This window comes from Lepisma saccharinum, chromosome 16, assembly GCF_977018435.1.
Source record: "Lepisma saccharinum chromosome 16, izLepSacc3.1, whole genome shotgun sequence".
In the NCBI taxonomy this organism is placed as follows: domain Eukaryota; kingdom Metazoa; phylum Arthropoda; class Insecta; order Zygentoma; family Lepismatidae; genus Lepisma; species Lepisma saccharinum.
Genome location: NC_139244.1, coordinates 44,725,567 through 44,745,001, shown reverse-complemented (window position 1 = coordinate 44,745,001; position 19,435 = coordinate 44,725,567). Strand labels below are relative to the sequence as shown.

The 19,435-nt window shown below is 37.9% G+C and overlaps 1 protein-coding gene across 1 annotated transcript in view; it reads right to left on the bottom strand.

The window, feature by feature from the left end:
- Positions 1 to 19,435, bottom strand: part of LOC146000049 (synaptotagmin-15-like) — a 319,549-nt gene that overhangs the window by 78,370 nt on the left and 221,744 nt on the right. The window lies entirely within an intron of this gene.

Here is a 19,435-nt window from a genome sequence, read left to right as displayed (position 1 = left end):
AGAGGAAAGAAGAGTTTACAGGATTCTTGTTGGGAAACCTCATGGTAAGAGACCAGCTAGAGAGTTAGTTAGTAATTAAATAGTACATCCAGAATGTTTAATTTACACTAGAAGGAAAGTTACTGAAATTATAATAATTTCATTAACACACACTAACAAACATTTCCATGGTAGGTTCATACATACGAGTAGTTGTATTGATGATATTACCAGCTCGATAAATGATGAGCCCCCCTCCAGCAGATTTGCTTATACTTAAAACAAGCTCAACATGAGCATATGAGCTTTTTGCTCAAGTGTGGAACCCTGTCTAATCCAAGATTTTTGTAAAAATGCCCTCAGGAATTTCCTGAGAAATGATGAGCCCCTCAGATTGATTTGTCTATACTTAAAACTAAGCCAAGTTCTCTTATCATCTTATTGTTTATAGTATGTTTTTTTGTCAAAATCCCAGGAATCTTGAATTGATATTTATTGGGTTCTGAGAGCCAGTAGAGTGTGGTGCATGGTTTTTATTGCCTTGTAATCAAAAGGCTCGGGTTTGAATCCTGGTAAAATGTGAAGCCTCCCCTGATGGCAAAATGTTAATATTGTTGCCTTGTAAACAAGGGGCTCAGGGTTCGAGTCCTGATAGATTGAAATACATGTGGCAAAATAATATCTCCACACGTGAGATTTTGAGAATAATTACTGCTAGTTGATATACAACTCCCAGATCTGAAAACCTGGTAAAAATGTTATACAACAGAGCATATTGGGGATCACCCAAGCCTAGTTAATAGCTGTTATCTGGGTATAAAATCATATTATTTGCTGTTATATTTTTATGAGGCAAAATTTTTTGATCAATACACTGGAAGAGAGGTCAAGTAAACATAATTAATTGCTTGCATGTTCTTCTAATCTTTTAATCAACCCTATGTTTTGGCCAGCAATAAATTATTGCTTGCCCGGGAAAATTATATTTCTTTTATGCCAACAGATATAATCTACACTGCGTCTTTTCAGAGAGAAATAACATATTATTCATCATCAAAGAGTAATTGCCTTCTTTCTGTATGCCTGGGAGATTTTATCTGCTGGCATAACCTGCACTATGTTTTTTCAGAGGGAAATTACATGTCATTTATCATGGGACTCAAAGAGAAAATTCTTATCTACACTGTGCACCCTTTCAGGGAAAATTACTTGCTATCCATCATATTGAGGAAATTCCTAGTAATAATTATATTGACTTCTTGGATATTGTCATGCAAACTGAATTGTATTTTAGGTTTGGTCTTGTTGCAATAATATAAGCCCCGAGTCTGTAACTTACAGAATATATTTCTGTATTTCAGCTTTCCTGCCACAGGCAGATGTGGTATAAAATTTAGGTAAGTAATAAAGCTTTCCTGCTGCAAGCAGAAGTGTTGTAGACATAATTTTATGGCATATAATCAAGATTTCAAACCTGGCAGAGTGCATAGGCCTCCCTGACAGCAAAGTGTGTTGTGCAACAGCATAATATCTTCTAGAATTGCTCCGTGACCCTCTCATTTCTTACATCATAAACATATGATTTTTCTCCTATGAGAATAACACTACATATGGTGTCATCAGGTAATGCCTCATGGAATTCACAGATAATTTTAATATTTGTCCTGTCATTCACCACAACTTGTTTCCTTTTTGAAGTGTTGATTACAAACATGGGTCTCTGTGCTTTGAATTCATCTGGAGTGTAATACATATCAGTATTGCCTGTAGTGACACGTTTGAAGGAAGAAAATGCATCATATAATTTGAGGAAATCATTCTTGGACATGTCTAAATTGTAATTTTCTATAGGAAAAACCTCATTTCTGCCATTTTTAAGATATATGTTCTTGATGTTGCAGCTATCAAATTTACTTGAATTTTTTTCCTGATTGTTGTTTCTTCCAGTCTGAAACAGTACCACTACAAAATCAGGCATGTCAAATTGAATACTGGAGAATGAATTTGTAGCATCAAATTCATAATATGTACCAGATGCGGGCTTCTGTACACATTGATATGTATAAAATTGTAGAGGAACCTGTGGATTTTTTATTATATCTGCTTTGTATTTAAGAGCATAACTGGCCTCGTATTCAACAACTGGGATTCTTAACTCCATAGTCTGAATAATGCATTTGCCTGCATCTGGTAGGGTATTGGGCAGAGCTTCCCCTGTAGAGTTTATTGCACTGTACCTCATCAAAGCATTGTTATCATTGGCAGCTCTTCTAAATGTAATTCTTAACCCATCCTTCCACATAATATCTTTGTAATCCGAGAAGAATCCTGGCAATAGGCGCATGGGGAACAGCACTGTGTGGTTCTTAGATAATATCTTATCACCAGCCTCAAATCCACCGATTTTGTAGTAAGAAGCCTCGGTTTTGGATAATTTTAATGTGGCCAAAGCTGTGGAGGTAATGCCGGGATAATCTACTCTGTTTATAACAACGCCATGCTTTCTGATCTCAATTTCAGAGAATAGATGGGGCACAAAATTGTCTACAAGTCTTATATTAGAATTTGCCGGATAATCTGTTCCATCGAGTTTTACAACATCAAATTTGATGTATAGATCTGCTCTGTGGGGGTGTATAAATCCATCCCCTACATCAAGATCAACCTCAATTTCTGTGTTGGGTTGATTTAAATTTGCAAATGTCCTCCTGTTTGGGGGGAATGATTGTAGCTCATAACTCTCAATATTTTCCATTTTCTTCTTGTATGTATTTTTATTTAAATATTAATCTCTATGATTGCAGTTGTTGTGGCTCCAGCAAAATCAACTAATTCTTCTTTTTCATTAGTGACCATCAATTCAATATTATCTATTCTGTTATGACACACAGGAAAATATAATGTTGGGGATGGATTGTAGATGATGGGCTCCATGAATTCAGAATTAGGTTTGAATGTTGCAATGATGCCGGTTTGTTTGTGAGTGCCTATGCCATTTGATTTGGTGATCATACCCTCAGCCACATTACAGTGAATATTCAGAGTTTCTATGGCCAAGAATTTAGGTATATTCATAGCAGTGTGTTTGATGCCTGGTTCAAGTTTTGTGTTGTTCTCAAATCCTAACAGCTCTCCTATAGTAGCCAGATCCACTGTTTCTGTGGCAGATACAATCTCTACTCTGTGAGTGACAGAATTTTGACTTAACACTACACCTCTGGATAATTGAGCATTTAGAGTGGATAGATTATATTGCCCTGGAGTAATGACAATTTTTTCATCCCCAACTGCAATTGTGTTGTTGTGGTGTGTAATATTAGGGATCAAGTACATGCCGTAAAATGCTCTGAGAGCTATTGTTTTGGGATACACTATGTCATCATGCAATTTGAGTTTCAATATTGAATTTTGGCTGGTGAGATGGAATACCCCCATGATGTTTCAGATACCACAAGGCCTTTTGAAAATCTTCAATTGATGGTTTATTTATTTGAGACATATATCTAAGAACAGATAAACACAAATGTCCACAATTAACATCTTTGAAGTTTTGAACACGGGCATTATTGTAATAAAGATTAGCTGAATTTAGATATTTTATTAAATTTTCAGGTGGAACACCTCCAAATGAATCAAACACAAATGCCTCATCTTTTAAATATTTAAGATAACAAATCCAGTGAGTGCCTTGATTTTTGTACTTATCCAAATTAACAATGCCACACTCTTTGTTGAGTGGTTGTTCTGGTAAAGAATCAGACATGTACACACCTCTAAAATTTTTGATGCCCAGTGGCTTGATTAAAGCTTCAATATCTTGGTTTGTAAGCGGCTCTTGTTTTTTTAAACTTATTCATGGCTCTCTTAACACCTTTCCCTTGTTTCTCAATGGCCAGGTTATGGCGCTTCTGCTCATCTAATTCTGCCCTATTTTTCTTGGCATCTATTACTGTTTTTGCTATGGCGGCTGAACCCCCAGCCAAGCTCCCCACAGCCCCGAGAGCAGCTAATATGGCAGGGATGGTAAATATAATTCCCCCCACATGTGATTTTTTTCTTGATTGCTGTAATTTTTTTAATTGGGGGGTACTAAGTAACAATTTCATACCATGCCCCTTTGCAATACAAGAATTTTTTTTCTTGCGCTGGTTTTTGGTCAAAAGACTGTCAATAGTTTTAAGAGATTTGAGACCTGCATAAGGTATTTGATACATAACACCCTTGGCCTTCATTGTAGGTTTATTATATACATATTCACAACCCCCACCCCAATTTTTGTTTGGTGCTCATAGCTATAGTGGTCCCCAATGCTGCTATTTTTTCACTCAAAGATGCATCTTTGCTTACAAATCTGCCAAATGCAGCCTCTTCTAATTTCTTGTCTGCAACATGTCTCTTGTCAAGATTAGAATGTGTGTTGTATGCTATGTCATGGTCTCTACAAGCAGCATCTAGGGGATTAACACCAGGATCCCCTCTGTTTAATCTATGGTCCAATTTTGTGCCTGGACCACAATACTGATAGCCTGGAATGTGTAGTTCAAATGGCAGCTTGTTTATAATGTCATTAACAAGGCCCCGACCCTCAGAAATATTCCAAAATTTAGGTGGTAGAGTATTAATAATTTTTATAAGATATCCAATCCCCTTAGTGTCATTCACTATAAAATTAGACAATTTGGTGCTTATCATGTCCATAATTCCAACTTTTTCATTGTAAAAATTGTGGTTCCCAGCATTTTTCTCCCCAGCTATTACCAATAACCTATCTACAAGTTTCCTGACATCATCAACCCACACAAATTCTTTAGGCAGGGTGTTGTATTGTTTGATTCCACTGCCAGTCTTGATTTGTGACCATATGGGCTTGATTAAATTGTTGTATTTTGCCCCACTGCTAGACTTGACTCTTTTTTGTGTGGGATCATTGTTCTGGTATAAAGCATCTGATTTTATTAATATTTCTTTGTAATCCTCATAATCTTGATCTGTATAGCTGCCAGGCCTTTTCCTAGTCATGAGTTCCCACAATCCAGGTGTTCCGGAGTACTTAACAAAAGCACCTTTTTCTCCGAGACGAGATTCTGAATATACAATTATATCATCTCCCATAAATGTTACTCTGAAATTGCCAATTCTATGTATGATGCTACCATCAAGCTCTGTGTCAGCATATAAGCCAAACACCTCATCTTTATTGTCTTTAGGTGTGGTTAAATATTTTTGAGCAAGAAGACCCAATTCAATAGGATCCTGACTAGCCTCAATTCTTCTAGGAGCAATAGGACTAGGTGTATGAATACTGGAAAGTGGGGTGAATGGATAATCTAATATGTTCCTTGCAGCTACAGGTACAAGCTCTGTGAGCAAATTTTGATTCTGCTCTGTAACAGTTTTGATATTCTTACCTAAATTATTAATAGCATCAATTACAGGCTGTTCTGTTTGTTTGCGTTTTTCATAAATTCCTCGGTTCTCTGATTTCCATCCCTTAAATCTTTTTACAAGATAATCTTTTAATTTAAGATCATCAATAATTGGCCTTTTCATGTTTATTTATATATGTTTCAATGTCTAGAAAATTGTTAATTTTATTTCTATATTTGCCACTGTTGGGTGTTCTTGTCATATCAATTGTGACAAACCCATAACTGTCCTGGTTCCAGCACTTGCTGCAAAACTTGGAAAAATCATTGTAGCTCAAGTCCCCACCTACATATTCATCATGTATGTGTTTGAGGTTGGTATGATCCTGATGAAACACACATATAAAATTGCTGTTGTCCCGGATCAGTTGCTTGGGTATTTTTGAAAAAGTCTGTGCCAGGTAGAAGCAATCAATGTTTTTGTGCCGGCCCTGTGTAAAGAAATTCCTAACCTTGTTTTGATTATCCAGTATAATGTCATCAAACACAACAACAGAATTATCGAGACATTCATCAAGTGGCTTAACATCTGGTTCAAAAGTGGCAATATTCAATCCATCATATAGCTTTATCAGCTGCTGATATTTTAATTGTTCCAAGCTCTTAGAGAAGATATACAAGTGCCTGTTTTTCCAGTCTAACCAGTTGGGTGCCAATAAAAAATTATCAACCATTAGTGTAGTTTTACCACAAGCAGATGGCCCAACAATAAGACACCTAATATTATCAGGCAGCAATTTTCCATTTCTCTTATTCTGTTGTTCAGGTTCTGGCAGCCTCTTTATAACATCCCAGGTGTTCATATTATCACTTTGTTTGCATCGATCCAGCTGTGTTCTGGAAGTCCTAGCCATTTGACAAGTAACTTGTTGCCTTTTCTGCGGATAATTTTTTCTATGAGATATGTGTCAGGCTGTTTAGTTTTGCTGAGCTCTTGTTCATAGAACCTGCCTTTGAGAATTTCTCCTCGGTGATCCTTTATTATATATGTGTTAAGGGTCCCAGGTTTAATTTGAACCACTGTAAATAATTCAGTGCTCCAGTTTCTTGTAAAACCTCTTTTGAATAAGTGCTTATATTTGCTGATTCTTACTTGATCCCCCACCCTGTATTTGGCCTTTCTTGTTGTTGGCTGGTATCTAGGATAATAAACAGTGCTGATCAATTTTTGCTCATCAGATGAAGTTACTTCAGAGGGTTTCATGTTGATTGTGGAATGGACCGAGTTGTTATATTTTTGTAGAAGTTCTGGAAGAATATTAATCCATTTATAATTACCTTGAAGTGTAAATTGTTTATACATAAGATTTTTTAAGGTCCTGTTGAATCTCTCTACAATTGAGGCTTTGAGGTTACTGTAACTCGAATAATGTTGTATTGCCTGGCTTTTAATAAATTGTTGAAACACTGAATTATAAAATTCTTTGCCATTATCTGTTTGCAAATAGTGCGGTGATCTTCCACTCTGATTGATGATTGTCCTGAGGGCTTCTGTAACACATTTTCCAGTCTTGGATTTGAGTGGCACAGCCCAGGCAAATTTTGAAAATGTGTCTATTACAGTGAGTAGATACTTGTAGCCCTTGTTGATTTTGTCTAAGTTTTTCAGCTGTCCACTTGCTATTTCAATCAAGTCGCTTTGCCATAAATCATCTATGCCCTTTGTGACTACTGGGAGTCTCTTAAAATTATGTCTGGCCTGTCTGTGTAATTCATCAACAATAATTTGTCTAGACATAATATGTAAACAAGAATATTGCAACTATGGGGTGTTCAGCAGCTGAGACTGCAGGATTTTCTAAATATAATTTGTCTCCAATTTGTATTTTAAATTCCAAAGAGCCATCATCTTCAGTATAGGCTGTTTCCAATGTATTGGGATCTGTAAAATCCTCCAATTCTACACTGGTGATTTTCACTTTGTTATCAGCATTTGTTATTGATAAGGTGGGGTAGTGGTGTGCCTGTGGCTGAAGCCAATATTTGATTTTGATTGGTCTCAATGTGCCCCCAACAAAAAATTGGTAATAAAATTGTGCAGGGGACAGCATATATATTTTGCCACCTGGTGTAAATGGAGAATCATATTCTTTGTTGGGGATGCTGTACAATTCAAGAATTACTGTATGTTTAGGATTTTCAATTATGCCTGTTATTTCCTTTTCTGCTGTGAGCAATCTGCTTGTTACAGATTCAAGGTGCTCATTGATAGTCCTAACAACATCATCATGGCCCGGCTTGATTTTTATGTCCACAGCAAGTCTCTTGTATTGTTGCACAATATCTTGAAGCTGGGTGGCAAAAACAGACAGAGCATTTGCTTGATTGGATTCCATGGTCCCTAGCTGTTGCTTGATATTAGCTACAATTTGTTGCAAATTTTCAACAACTGCCAATTTTGAATTTTGAGCTGTAAGATCATGGACCTGTCTTCTGATATCCTCAAACAGGGCATGCAGTTCATTAATATGTTGATTGGTTGGTAGAGTGGCCACTGCCTGAGTGAGATGTTTGATCTCTGCCTGGATATTCTTGATATCTTCTGATTTCAATATGCGATTCACTGCTCTCTTTATATTTTTAAGTTCCTGTGATGTAGGCAAATTTGACACTGTATTTTGCAAAAATTCAAGTGCCAATTTCACATTGTTTAATTCAGAAGCATCAGCCACATTTTGCATAGCATTTTGGAGCAGGGCTATATCTGCCTGAGAGGGTGTGGATTGTTGTAAAATTTCAAGTTTTGTTTGGATATCATCTATCAAGTGATGAAAATGAGACAGTTCAGATTCAGTGTTGAGGTTTTCAAGCTTTGTGATTTGTTGCTGGACACTAACAAGGGTATCTACAATCCCAGGCAATCTGGATTCTAGTACATTTGCCAAATCACTTTGCACTGCTGCTATTGTACCTTCAAGATGAGTTATGGAACTTTGAATTTTTCCAAAATCTTCATATGTTTCAAGTTGCAGCTTAATGTTGGCAACACTCCGAGTTATTGCACTCAAAGCATCAGAAGATGGCAAGTTGTTCATAAAATTTTCAAGTGTCTCAATTTTTTCTTTAACCTCGGCTATGGCATTGTTCAGAGGGTCCAGATTAGGTATTTGGAGTGACTGAATCTGTTCCTTTAGAGTGGAAATCACTAGATCAAAATCTTCTTGTGATTTTATGCTTTTGACAATTGTTTGGAGTTGTGCCTGGACATTATTTATCTGCTCTTCCAATTGTTGTTTCAATTGCTCAGAGTTGTTAGCCTGGGTCTTAAATTTGGCTTGAAGAGCTGCTACAGCTTCTTCTAAACTTTGAAAATTATCTAATGTGGCCAAATCAGTATATTTCTGAAGCAACAATTTGAGTTCAGAATCAATTTTCAGAAGAGGGTCCATGCATTGTGATTGTAAATTTGTAATTTCTAATTGAAGACTGGCATTGAGTGTAGTTTGTAAAGCTTGTAAATCACTTCTTAATTTCTTGACTCTGACATCAAGCATCAAAATCTCATCACTGTGATCTTCATGTCTTGTGTGGCCAAATATATCATTAGGCATTTTGTTTAGTGGTTATTTATTATTGAGTATCTGATTCTTAATTCTATAAAAAAGGGTATAAGCTTGTCATAAGATCCAGGGACCTCAATATATAAGCAGTCACCAGCAGAAACAGTATAAACAGTGCCAGAAATCATGTTTGAGTGCTTAATTCTGTAAATATTTCTCCCTACTGAAATTTTAACATCACCCTCAGGAGTTGTAATAAATTGCAATTGCCCACCTACAGGTAATTGGTAATGATTTAAATTATTGTTAAATATGTACAATGTTTTACCTGTTTCATCATCAACATCTGTAAGTATGCTGTTCAGATGAATAATTAACAAGCCACTCAGTTTAGATATCATATCAGAAGAGTATTGTGGTGCCGGCAGATCCATAATAGCTTGTTTTTTGAACCCAAATAAGTTCATAGGCATGTTTATTTATTTCAAATCATGCTCTGTAATTGGGCATTGATCCCCATTTTTCAAATCACAATGACCCCATGGTAAAGTATGAATGCCACATGATAAAATGCATCTCTTATCATCATGTGGGTCCAGAGCCACTTTTCTTACAATATTGCTAGTCAATAAGTGATCCACACTCTGAATTCTGGATTCTGATGTTTTGATTGTGCTACATGATTTGAGGCAATTTTCATAATCTTCAAATTCAAGCTCTTTTTCCACAGTTACTCTGCCAATGCCCTTGGCTTTTTTGACAACAGCACTACATGTTTTAAAACTGTACATCTTGGCACTTAACCCAGCAAATGCCACAATAACATCACCAAGTGTCTCATCTTTTAACTTGCCAGGCACCTTTTTGTTGTGGGGTTGAATTATTGTATGTTCACTGGTATCAAAATATTTAAACAATTCAGGCTGGGAAATATCTTGATAAACATCTTCTGTTTGAATATCAAGAACAAAACTATCCGTGTCCATGTACATCAATTTTACACGATCCTTATAAAAAGGTTTCAACACATCATAATACAATATTAACATATGTAATTTGGCCAATTCCAATATTGCAGCCCCTACATAAATAGGTTTATCAAACTTAATTTTTGTTTTTTTCATGTTGAAAAGTGCCATATTTTCATCATAAATTCTTCTATAATTGAAATTAGGCTTTGCAACCAATTTTTTGCTCAGGCTGGGGTCAGTAATTATTTTAACATCGGTATGTTTTCTGACATTTTCAATTGTTTTGCCATATACAGAATTGACCATCAATTTAAACAAAGATTTATCAAATTGGCTCTTTGCAGATGTTCGAAGCTCCGTGTTTGTATTAATGTATGGTTTCAACCATTCTGAGTGCCTGAACCTCAAAACTTTGCCAAGTTTGGTCACTTGAACACCATGTTTCATCAGGAACTGGAGGTTTTTGTAATATATGACATAGCCTTGTTTTGGCTCCAGTGTCATCATGAGCTTCTTCTGTTTAGAGCCAGGTGAGCACTGAACCTCAGGAATTGGGGGCAGATCAGAAAATTTGTTATGTAAATCATCTGGAATTGTCAGATCAACCTCTAAGAAGAGGCCATATTCACTGTCATCAAAGTCCTGAAGATCTTCAATATTGAAATCTTCAACCCATTCAAGCCCTGCATATGGCAATTTATCCATCATAGCATGACCATAGAGGCTGTTTGCATCTACATACAGTATATAATTTGATGGCAATTCTGGATTATAATCAGACATATATTTGTTATTTGCTCTGGCATATCTCTGAGAACATTGCACCATGCCTCCTCTTATATCTTCCTCCATAAACAGATACATATTTTGATCTTGGATCAGATCCAATGGCATTTTGGTGTTTAAAAACATTGCAGCCCATGCTAGGCCCGGGGCACTGTAAAAATACACTGGGTCCAGCCTATAATTTTGCATAGAAGATTTTCTGAATGCCTGCAATATATCAGCTAAGAGGGTCACATCAAGTTTTAAATGTGCCATGTGATAATCACCAAATGTCTGGCATTTTAAATTGTTCCACATCAATTGGGCATGGTGATAATCATCATCAGTGATTCCAGATCCTCTGATTTTGCTGTAAAACTCTTCTTGTGGTGGCAAAGAACATTCATCAAATTTAGAAAAATCTGTAACATAATCATTTGGATATACACCCTTCCGCCTAATTAATTTCAGGTCCTGATTTGGAAACAATGCACATGTGATTTTGAATTGATCATCAGATAATTGAGTGGCCAGTGTAGCCAGGCTAGCAGATAAAATTCTGTAAGAATCAAGAAATCTTATGTGAATAGGAACACCATTAACTTTAATTATTTTGCTAATGGCAATATATTTCTCATCATTTTCAGCTAAAATATTTAAATTCTGCTTGTCAAACCCCTCATATCTGATCAGATGATGGAAATCATAATTGGATGCTCCATGGCAAAATATGGGGACAAATTTTGGTCTCTTGATCTTAATATTACAGCTATTACACAGGGCCATTAAGAATTTACCATCTGTATGAGAATGGTGTTTCACCTTGATATTTGTATCTGAAAATTCAGAATCACATACCGGGCATTTTTCTGCATTGTTGAAATCTTCAATCTGTTTCTCTGTTAAAGGCAACATGGGTTTTGATTTTAATAAAATATTAGATGCTATGTCACGGCACTCATTTTCTATTTTATGTGCAAATATTTTGATGGCATCTGGTCCCAAGTATGAATATTCTTTACTAACAACACCATCCTGTACAACCACATAACAAAAGCTGGAAGGTTCATGTAGCTGGTATGGTGTAATTGAAGATTCTTCAGGATCTGGATTGCAGGATGCAAGAGATTTGAGAATTGATTCAAAATCACAGACAATATATGCTGGGTGTTCCAACAAGGCTTCAAACTTTTTAAATTTTGCTTTTTCACTTGGATTAGGCATCACCATATGAACAGGTTTATAGTTGCCACAGTATTTCAGATGCTCAATTAACTTGTTTTTTGCAATTTCTGCATTTTCTTCCCGAACCCTATTTGCCATTTTTTGACCATCAAATACACATAAACATCTTCTGCACAACTTAAATATTCTATTAGATTTGTCTAGTTGTGTTCTCACTAAAGCTTGAAGATTATGTATCAGAGTGTAATGATATTTGCCATCCTCTTCAATTAAGAGCAGATCAATCGGAACAGCAGATTCATCATCAATTGTACTGATTCTGAGAGGTTCTATCGAGCAATTGCCACTGGAACAAATACATACATTAATAGATAATTGTTTGCCATTGATATGCCTGGCCTTTTTTTCAAATTTATCAATATTCTGAACAGACATTGGATATTCCAAACCCTCCATTGCATCGTCAAAAAGATGTTCATGTTGTTTGTAATAACTTATTCTCTGAGGATTCCTTGAAACTGGATACAAAACAGCTAAAATACACCACAAAAAGCATTTCTCATCATTATTTTCAATATTAACCACGGCTTGTTTGTTTTTAATATTATCAGGTAATGGCAGATATGTAGATCCTTGTAATGGGCTGAATTCAGAAATATTAACATATAACTTGTGTGGAGAGCCGCATAGGCTCCATCCAGACTCTTTTGCTGCAAATTCAGAGTGTTTAATATTCAATTGATCCATCAAACTGCTTATTATTTTGTCTGAATTTGTATTTGAATATACCGGTACAGTTTCTGTTTTGTGGGGCTGTGTAAATTTTGTGCCATTTGGCTTCTTATATTGTGTATACAATTTGAGGGACAGCTTATAAGAACCATTTTGTGCATTAAGAATTGCCTGCAGATCAGAATTTATACTGTTCAAAAAATTCTCAATACCACATCTTGGCTCTGATACAAACCGGTAATCCCTAAGTTAGCATTAAAACTGCTATGGATAGGTTCATAGCGTGGCTGCTTTGCTGCTCTGGCATTAAGAGGTGCTTCATGCTTTCTTTTCAGACCAGATGCAGATGGTTGTGGGGGCAATGTTGATGACTGTGCAGAGCAAGTACCTTTATGTTTATATGTGAAATATTCCATGCTATATTTTCTATTGCATTTGGGGCATTTTTTAATGGGGGTTCTGTATTTGTCTGGGTTACAATTCCTTTGGTGTCTGGCCCAATTGGGGCTGGATATATTCTTATTACACTGATTGCAATATTTTTGATTCGGCATTTTTTGTTATTGGTTTATTATATATATTTCCTGGGCTTCAATTCAAAACTCTATGCTGGATAAAAATATCAGTTGGGTTCAGCATTGTGCTTTGTGTGTGTGTGTATGTGTGTATGTGTGTGTGTGTGTGTTAATATTTTTGGCTTTGGTATTTATATAAAATTTCTTGGGGTTCAAATCAAATCTCTATGCATATCTTATGACAGGTTGTAAAGCCAATAGCCCACAAGTAGAAAAAGGAATAAATATTCATTCACACTGACCTTCCGCAAATACCTGCACGGACATGCATATCTTGAATGGCAATGACCTGGCACTGAGTGTTATGTATTGATTTTTGTATAACAAGCTGGGACAGATATAAGCCTGACCCTAAATAAGAGTGGATTACAACAAACAAGCTAGATGTAACAAATATCAGGCAAAATATTGTTCAATATATATTTAATATTCATATTAAATCAAACAGGCCTATAAATATGAGAAGCACTGTAACAACACATCTGTTCTCCTCAACCACTCTCACAATACTGGCTGATGCAATACTCGGGAATTTCTGTAAGTACTGGCGCTGAGGAGAAACATGCAAAGCAAAAAATCAATACTACTGTCTCGGGAATTGCACACATTGCCACAGAGGAGAATTACTTGAAACATGCAAACATATAATATAAGAAATGAGAGAATCACGGAGCAATTCTAGAGAGTCTCTGCATATTACATTGTTTTAATATTGGATATGCAAGTTGAGGCTGGGGTCCAATTAAACTTAAACTGGAAGTAAATATGTGTGTATATGGGTGTGTGTGTGTGTGTATATAGCTTTTTGGCTTAATTTCTGGTGTGGCCAAAAAAAATATCAATTTTTGACAAGTTTATGGACAACAATCTGGCTGATGCAATTTTTGTAAGTATGGGCAAATCAATCTGAGGGGCTCATCATTTCTCAGGAAATTCCTGAGGGCATTTTTACAAAAATCTTGGATTAGACAGGGTTCAACACTTGAGCAAAAAGCTCATATGATCATGTTGAGCTTGTTTTAAGTATAAGCAAATCTGCTGGAGGGGGGCTCATCATTTATCGAGCTGGTAATATCATCAATACAACTACTCATACGGTACCAGAAAGAAAAAATGTATATTAACATACAATTTTTAATTTGCTTTTATCAAACTGTTCAAATATTTTACCGGAAAAAGTCTGGTATGGTGCCAAAAACTGTTAAGCGTTTTCTTTAAAAAAATCGATTTATATAAAAAAATCATTAAAAATGATTTTAAAAATAAAAAACATGATTTTTATCCACCCTGATAGCAACAGACCGCACAGGCAAGCAATTAATGATCTCTTCAAGCCCTTAGAGAGCAAAATATTTTCCGTTCGCCCTATGTGTCGCTTGCCCTTCCCTCGCCTCCGCTGTGAATGCGGCAACCAGGAGTTCAAATCATCCTCGCAAAGAGAACGGCGAGGTCTGATTGGCAGAGGGCAAAGCATGTGCGTCTCTCTTAGTGGGTGGAAGCACTCACTTGATAGCTGCAGACGACAGAGTACCGAGTGAAGGATTTTTTTGACGATTGAGTTGGTGTTTTAAGTCCACTTTGGGCACAGTAAGACTAATTGGGACTGGACCTACAGTTTAAAGTGGAATCCGAACCAATATGTGCCTCCAACTGAGTGGAGGAAGCGGTACCAGGATATATCTTCTGGCTTACAAGCAAACTATGCTCCTGGGAAGGTATGGATACCATTGGTTTATGATAGTGTTCGGGAGCATATGTATTTACGGCGCTTAGAAAAGTACGATTCAATTCCTATTTATCCTCACATTGACAAAACATCCATTACTACACCGTCCTGGGGATCTCTGGAGCAATCGAACGAAGACAAGTTTTCTGCGCAAGCAGGAATTTTGAGGGCTCGACCAATGAACGCATAATAGGAGAAAACTCGGCTGCAGCTACCAACCGTTCACATCACTGCACACTGCTTCGTTCCGCCGACTCGCTTTCTCCCCTTCTATACCGTTATGCGCGGCCTTGCTCCACAGATTCCCGACACAGAATTTATACCCAAAGTTTAAAGCGAAACATGAACCACCATCGGAAATGGAACCTTGGAGGTCTGGCCATAGGGACAATGGGTACTGTACTTGCCCTCTTCATTCTCGTCGTTGCGATTAACTTGAAAGTGGCAGGAAAGCGGTGTTATGATGCACACAAATGCATTTTTGGCTCTTTTGTTCATGCTTCTCCATTTTAAAGCATTCTGGTAACGTCTGTATTGCTTCGGAGAATGGGGCGATGCATTATCCAAAGAAAGGGAGCAACTCTGAGGGGTCCCGGATGGGGAAAATGAAATCTCACGTGTTGACGGTTCCGGCTGCGTCATTCACAGCACTCGGGGGTGGAGGAGAGGGGGAGGAATTTTCGTTTCATCTCAGCAGGAGGAGGGCATCTTAGAAATTGGGTTATCCGCTCTGACTTTCTGAGAAACCCACGTTTCTCCATTCACGACAAGGTGATATCAAGGGCACGAGAGAGAGAGAGAGAGAGAGAGAGAGAGAGAGAGAGAGAGAGAGAGAGAGAGAGGAGAACAAAGTGCAAAAGATTGGAGCTCTGTTAAGAGTAAAGAGATCTCGAACCACGAACACATTACTCATCATCGTGTTACATTTCAGTATTGTAGAAATGTCTCCAGCACCAGGGTAGTTAAAGGTCCACGAACCTATAAATACTAATGGGTTCTATTGGGTTCCGCTGCAGGACTGGAACCTTTTTTCCCCGAAGGATTTAAATTCGGTCCAAGTTGCGTATTGTTACATTGGAAAAAGGTTCCTGGACCGTATTTAAATTGATCCGGAAAAAAAGGTTCCTGGACCTGAAAAAGTTATACACTGTCTAGAACTCATTTACGTTTGCTGGCTTTCTCTCCCAGTCTGGGATAGAATTTATTTACAATTCCTGGACCAGGGTTGACCGATCAAAAGTTGCCTTCTAAAAATGTCCGCAACTACGTTTCACATTGGAATGTCACACTGCGGTTGTAGAAAACGTAGCTCAGGGAATAAAGCAAAACGCTGTTGTTCTCTCGTGGGCCAGGTTCAAAAACTTCCTTGTCGAAGAGTTACTATACACAACGCAATGGACTATATGGAGTCACATTGAGTTCAAACAAACCCGTCACGTGTTGCTCCGGCATCCGATCCGGGAACAGCAGCCAATAGGAGCCGTCGATGAGGTAACGTGACGCTGCTGTGTTCCCAGCAGATATTACAACAGGGAACGACAGTGCTGCTACAACCAAGTGAAGGAACGCGCGCGAGAGAATGGGGCTACGTGGAGAGTGGCAACGTGACTGCAGCGTTTGCGTTTCGCCCATTTCTACCTTGTACCTTGGATTCTCGAGACAGTCAGAACCTGGATTAGTCTTTCATGCTCACAAGTGGATAATTGTTTGTCGACAGGTCCGTATTCGATCCAAGTTGTGTATTGTTTCTTTTCAATACGGAACTTGGACCCCATTTAAACTGATTCGGAAGAAGGATTCCAGACCGTATTTAAATTGATCGGTAAAAAGGTCCCTGGACCAAATTGAAATACTTTACAGATAAAAAGGCTCTTTACGGCCAGAACCCAATTGCGCTTGCTGATTTTCTCTCCGTGACCGGAATGGAATTTATTTAAAATTCCTGTACCTTTAACAACCCTGTTCAGCACTAAGATTCGATCCTGCTCTGTTTGCGAAGCGCTTTAAGTGGCCGAATTTTGATCTCCCCACCGAAGTTTACGGCTTCTAGTCTCGACCTGGCCAGAAATATTCTTTATGAGTGTTCCTTCACAAACATCTTCGCGATTAGCGAAATGGGACAGAAAGGTGGCGATGGAAAATAACAAAAATACAAATTCTAAGACTCGATATCGCCTCGACATTGCAGAAGCCTGTCTGGTTTTCGGTCTCTCCTCGACAAGTCTCGGAATGTTTCGTTCTGGTTTCGATTCGTAACGGCCCTTTTCTATCTCAGTGCTTTGCATTGTACTTATTGACAGAATCAAATATAGTGTCGTGTACTCTTCGACTTCAGTGTGAATACATTTACCTGTTATGCGTGCTCGAAGAGAAAACTGAAATCCAAACCCTGATTGATAACCATCCTTAGATTCACCTACGTAAATGACAGGTGCAATGTGAATTAAAGGATTCAGGCAGGGACATTAGGTAAAACTATTTTGTGTAATTTGTTTGCAGTGAAGAGTGAAAATGAAGAAAGCAGATATTATTTTGCTCACAACTTGGTGAAGGATAAATTCACAGAACATAAACTTCATCTTGTTTATGAGCTGAAGTCGAAGTAGGGGCAAGTACTTAGAAGATTTGGCTATAGAATGTTATTTCACAGAGGAGCTTCTTTATCCATAACTTTGCTGCCCTTGTTGCGGTCTCCCGTTTAGACAGAAATCTGTGAGTTTGACGTCATCATCCACATTCCTTCCATGTCTGCATCAAATGTCAACAGTTCCTAAAATTTGGGAACGGAGGGAAGTTTCATTCTTCAGCTGGGGGTGGAATGTACGGTAGGCACTATGATTAAATATTGTGCATTTTTTTCTATGATATAAATATCTGTATCATCAAAAGTAGTGTGTAGTATGTAATGAGGAATGATATCAAAGCAATTAACACTTCAAGAGATGTTTTAGAAGATGCCTATAGAAAAATATACCATTTGTGTGATATTTCTAAATTTTATATTAATTTAATGACACCCCCCACACACAAAAATTTACCTTCATTTAACACTGTTAAACTTTTGAAAATGGACTTGGTTTACAAAGCACCCCCTGATAACCCGTGAGCCCCCCTGGAGATCAATTCTAGCTACGGACCTGCATACGACTTTCATATCTTTGCTTTTTCGGCATTGCACACCGTATCTCTTCATAGTAAGCATACCGTCAGTTCCATGGAAGAGGTCTTCACACAAATGAACAGATACACACACACAAAAATTGCAACTTTAACGAAAACAACCTAAACGCACGGCCATGAAATTAGGCGGGTGGCAGAAGTTCGCGCTGTTGCCACGTCGGAGCACAACCCCGTGTGTTTGGAGAATGAAAGATCTAGTTGTAGAGTTGGTATTGTAATCCATGTGGTAGAAACTGACAGTGTTTGCTCGAAAGGTCAGGGATGACACAAAAGTCGGCGACGCACCCCGGTTGACGTTGCCACACAGTGCTCGGGAACCAGCGACTTTTGTCCCGCCCTCGCTTTGCTTTTACCATACGTGGCAACAGCGCAATTCTGCCCAGCCGCCTCTTTTCAAGGCCTTGCGTTTAGGCTGACTCACTAGACTTCTCTCATCTTCTCACGACACTCTTGCTACACAAGGTACCTTACTTTTTGATCAGCCCACGCACGTCTGCCCTCTGGCGAAGCTCTTCCAAAACCGCTCCGCTCTCTCCTTCGCAATGCTCGGGATCCGGAAGCATGTTCCTAGACTCGTATCTAATTAGACCCCCAAACGAGCCAGAGTGCTGTTCCTAGCAGTAAGAGATTCTACATTAATTAAAACCCTTGTACAGGGCCTCGAACAATGAATGTTTACGGAGAGATGGCTCTTTCTTCTCCAACGGCAATTCCAAGAATAGGTTATGGAACATGATACCGCCTCTGGAACGCACCCTCATTACAGTTTAACGTCAGGAAAAGCATGTTCCTGCACCGGTGCTCCTATTCTTCTGGCTTGTAGATAAAATTTGTCAGATCCAAGTTCAAGATAGTTGCAATTCTTGGTACGAATTGCCATTTCTTAAAAGTGCTAATCTATTCAGCATGTTGTTCGTTTCGAAGTTTGTAAGCTTCACAGATAACCAGAACCAGATGGAAAATTGCATTAAATTCGTTGAAGACAACCGTCATAAGTTGTCTTGCTTCTTTTCTCCCTTGTAGACCTGCCTTGGCTCTGCCTGTTACTTGGTCCGTTACTGCCACAGGTGAATAGGATGCAACAACATAATAAAGTAACAATTCGGTTCATTTGAAATAACACATATTAGAATAACTACCATACAATTTCTTGTTATTTTTCTGTACCGTGGATATAAGGGAAACTCTTTCTTCTGTAATGAATGAAAGTTCGGACGTTCAGATTAAAAAAATATAAAAAGACTATTTATTTCTTGTTTAAATATGTACAAATGAATTACAAATGCAACAACCCACACATGATCCAAATTAGTTGACCATTAGGACTATCTCTATTCAAATAATGTTACCCAGTGACCGCTAGCCCTCTAGACTAGCCACAGCCACTACCGGCACC